Below are 5000 nucleotides of genomic sequence, written 5' to 3' on the forward strand. Positions count from 1 at the left end.
CATAACCCTAACTCTAACCCTAACCCTAACCCTAACCCTAACCCTAACCCTAACCCTAAATATAACACTAAACCTAAACCTAACCCTAACCCTAACCCCGACTCTAATAATTTATCTAATCCGAACCTAACCCTAAACCTATCACTAACCCTAATCGTAACCTTAACCCTAACCCTAACCCAACCCTATCCCTAACCCTAACCCTAACCCTAACCCTAACCCTCACCCTAACCCTAATCCAGGCCCTAAACTTAACCCTAACCCTAACCCTTAACCTAACCCTAACCCTAAATCTTACCCTACACCTAACCCTCACCCTATGGTCAACCCTAACCCTAACCCTAACCCTAAAGCTAACACTAACCCTAACCCTAACCCTAACCCTAACCCTAAGCCTAACCCTAAACCTACACCTAACCCTCACCGTATGGTTAACCCTAACCCTAACCCTAACTCTGACCCTATACTTAATCCCAACATTGCGGTGAACATTAACCCGAACCCTAACCCTAACCCTAAGTCTAAATAAAACCGGAACTATAACCCTGACCCTAACCCTAACCCCATCCCTGACGCGAACCCGAACTCTAACCCGAACAATAACCCTAACGCTAGCCCTAACCCTAACCCTAACCCTAACCCTAACCCTAAACCTATACCTAATCCTGACCTTAACCATAACCCTAACCCTAACCTTAACCCTAACCCTAACCATAACCCTAACCCTACACCTAATCCTAACCCTATCCCTAGGCCTAACACTAACCCAAACGCTAAACCTAACCCTAACCCTAACCCTAAACCTAACCCTACATCTAACCCTAAAGCTAACCCTTACACTAAACCTATCCCTAACACTGACCCTAACCCTAACCCAAATCCAAACCATATCCCAACCTTCTGTGAATCGTAAACTGAAACCTCACCCTAACCCTAACCCTACCTCTAACACTAACCCTGAATCTAATGCTAAGCCTAACCCTAATCCTAACCCTAACCCTAGACCTAACCGTTACCCTATCCCTATCGCTAACCCTAACCCTAAATCTAACCATAACACTAGTCCCAACGCAACAAAATCCTAACCCTATAATGAAAACTAACGGTAACCCTAACTCTAACCCTAACCCTAACCCTAACCCTTACACTAAACCTATCCCTAACACTGACCCTAACCCTAACCCAAATCTGAACCATATCCCAACCTTCTGTGAATCGTAAACTGAAACCTCACCCTAAACCTAACCCTACCTCTAACACTAACCCTGAATCTAACGCTAAGCCTAACCCTAACCCTAACCCTAACCCTAACCCTAACCCTAACCCTAAACCTAACCTTAACCCTAAGCCTAACCTAGCCCTAACCCTAACCCTAACCCTAAGCCTAAACCTAACCCTAACCCTAACCCTAAACCTCATCCTGACCTTAACCATAACCCTAACCCTAACCCTAACCCTAACCCTAACCCTAACCCTAACCCTAACCCTAACCTAACCCTAACCCTAACCCTAACCCTAAACCTAACCCTAACCCTAGCCCTAACCCTAACCCTAACCCTAACCCTAACCCTAACCCTAACCCTAACCCTAACCTAACCCTAACCCACACCCTAACCCTAACCCTAACCCTAGCACTAACCCTAAGACTAACCCTAACCTTAACCCTAACCCTAACCCTAACCCTAACCCTAACCCTAACACTAACCCTAACCCTAACCCTAATCGTAACCTTATCCCTAACCCTAACCCTAACCCTAACCCTAACCCTAAGCCCTAACCCTAAACCTAATCCTCACCCTAACCCTAACCCTAACCCTAACCTAACCCTAACCTAACCCTACCCGAAACTCTAATCATAACCCTAACTCTAACCCTAACCCTAACCCTAACCCTAACCCTAACCCTAACCCTAACCCTAACCCTAATCCTAGCCCTAAACTTAACCCTAACCCTAACCCTAACCCTAACCCTAACCCTAACCCTAACCCTAACCCTAACCCTACACCAAACCCTCAGCCTATGGTCAACCCTAACCCTAACTCTGACCCTAAACTTAATCCCAACATTGCTGTGAACATTAACCCGAACCCTAACCCTAACCCTAACTCTAAATAAAACCGGAACTATAACCGTGACCCTAACCCTAACCCCAACCCTGACGCTAACCCGAACTCTAACCCGAACAATAACCCTAACGCTAGCCCTAACCCTAACCCTAAACCTAATCCTGACCTTAACCATAATCCTAAACCTAACCCTAACCCTAACCCTAAACCTAATCCTGACCTTTACCATAACCCTAACCCTAACCTTAACCCTAACCCTAACCATAACCCTAACCCTACACCTAATCCTAACCCTATCCCTAGGCCTAACACTAACCCAAACGCTAAACCTAACCCTAACCCTAACCCTAACCCTACCCGAAACCCTAATCATAACCCTAACTCTAACCCTAACCCTAACCCTAACCCTAACCCTAACCCTAAACCTAAATATAACACTAAACCTAAACCTAACCCTAACCCTAACCCCGACTCTAATAATTTATCTAATCCGAACCTAACCCTAAACCTATCACTAACCCTAATCGTAACCTTAACCCTAACCCTAACCCAACCCTATCCCTAACCCTAACCCTAACCCTAACCCTAACCCTCACCCTAACCCTAATCCTAGCCCTAAACTTAACCCTAACCCTAACCCTTAACCTAACCCTAACCCTAAATCTTACCCTACACCTAACCCTCACCCTATGGTCAACCCTAACCCTAACCCTAACCCTAAAGCTAACACTAACCCTAACCCTAACCCTAACCCTAACCCTAAGCCTAATCCTAAACCTACACCTAACCCTCACCCTATGGTTAACCCTAACCCTAACCCTAACTCTGACCCTATACTTAATCCCAACATTGCGGTGAACATTAACCCGAACCCTAACCCTAACCCTAAGTCTAAATAAAACCGGAACTATAACCCTGACCCTAACCCTAACCCCATCCCTGACGCGAACCCGAACTCTAACCCGAACAATAACCCTAACGCTAGCCCTAACCCTAACCCTAACCCTAACCCTAACCCTAAACCTATACCTAATCCTGACCTTAACCATAACCCTAACCCTAACCTTAACCCTAACCCTAACCATAACCCTAACCCTACACCTAATCCTAACCCTATCCCTAGGCCTAACACTAACCCAAACGCTAAACCTAACCCTAACCCTAACCCTAAACCTAACCCTACATCTAACCCTAAAGCTAACCCTTACACTAAACCTATCCCTAACACTGACCCTAACCCTAACCCAAATCCAAACCATATCCCAACCTTCTGTGAATCGTAAACTGAAACCTCACCCTAACCCTAACCCTACCTCTAACACTAACCCTGAATCTAACGCTAAGCCTAACCCTAATCCTAACCCTAACCCTAGACCTAACCGTTACCCTATCCCTATCGCTAACCCTAACCCTAAATCTAACCATAACACTAGTCCCAACGCAACAAAATCCTAACCCTATAATGAAAACTAACGGTAACCCTAACCCTAACCCTAACCCTAACCCTAACCCTAACCCTAACCCTAACCCTACCCGAAACCCTAATCATAACCCTAACTCTAACCCTAACCCTAACCCTAACCCTAACCCTAACCCTAACCCTAACCCTAACCCTAACCCTAACCCCAAACGTAACCCTACCCCTAAACCTAACCCTAACCCTAACCCCGACTCTAATAATAAATCTAATCCGAACCTAACCCTAAACCTATCACTAACCCTAATCGTAACCTTAACCCTAACCCTAACCCTAACCCTAACCCTAACCCTCACCCTAACCCTAATCCTAGCCCTAAACTTAAGCCTAACCCTAACCCTTAACCTAACCCTAACCCTAAATCTTACCCTACACCTAACCCTCACCCTATGGTCAACCCTAACCCTAACCCTAACCCTAAATATAACCCTAAACCTAAACCTAACCCTCACGCTAACAATAAACCTAAACCTAACCCTAACCATAACCCTAACCCTAACCCTAACCTTAACCCTAACCCTAACCCTAACCCCAAACGTAACCCTACCCCTAAACCTAACCCTATCCCTAACCCCGACTCTAATAATAAATCTAATCCGAACCTAACCCTAAACCTATCACTAACCCTAATCGTAACCTTAACCCTAACCCTAAACCTAACCCTATCCCTAACCCTAACCCTAACCCTAACCCTAACCCTAACCCTAACCCTCACCCTAACCCTAATCCTAGCCCTAAACTTAACCCTAACCCTAACCCTTAACCTAACCCTAACACTAAATCTTACCCTACACCTAACCCTCACCCTATGGTCAACCCTAACACTAACCCTAACCCTAACCCTAAAGCTAACACTAACCCTAACCCTAACCCTAACCCTAACCCTAAGCCTAACCCTAAACCTACACCTAACCCTCACCCTATGGTTAACCCTAACCCTAACCCTAACTCTGACACTAAACTTAATCCCAACATTGCTGTGAACATTAACCCGAACCCTAACCATACCCAAACTCTAAATAAAACCGGAACTATAACCCTGACCCTAACCCTAACCCCAACCCTGACGCTAACCCGAACTCTAACCCGAAAAATAACCCTAACGCTAGCCATAACCCGAACCCTAAACCTAACCCTAACCCTAACCCTAATCCTGACCTTAACCATAACCCTAACCCTAAACTTAAACCTAACCCTAACCATTACCCTAACACTACACCTAATCCTAACCCTATCCCTAGGCCTAACACTAACCCAAATGCTAAACCTAAACCTAACCCTAACCCTAAACCTAACCCTACATCTAACCCTAAAGCTAACCCTTACACTAAACCTATCCCTAACACTGACCCTAACCCTAACCCAAATCTGAACCATATCCCAACCTTCTGTTAATCGTAAACTGAAACCTCACCCTAAACCTAACCCTACATCTAACACTAACCCTGAATCTAACG

Source organism: Sturnus vulgaris, chromosome 2 (assembly GCF_052056855.1).
Source record: "Sturnus vulgaris isolate bStuVul1 chromosome 2, bStuVul1.hap1, whole genome shotgun sequence".
Classification (NCBI taxonomy): domain Eukaryota; kingdom Metazoa; phylum Chordata; class Aves; order Passeriformes; family Sturnidae; genus Sturnus; species Sturnus vulgaris.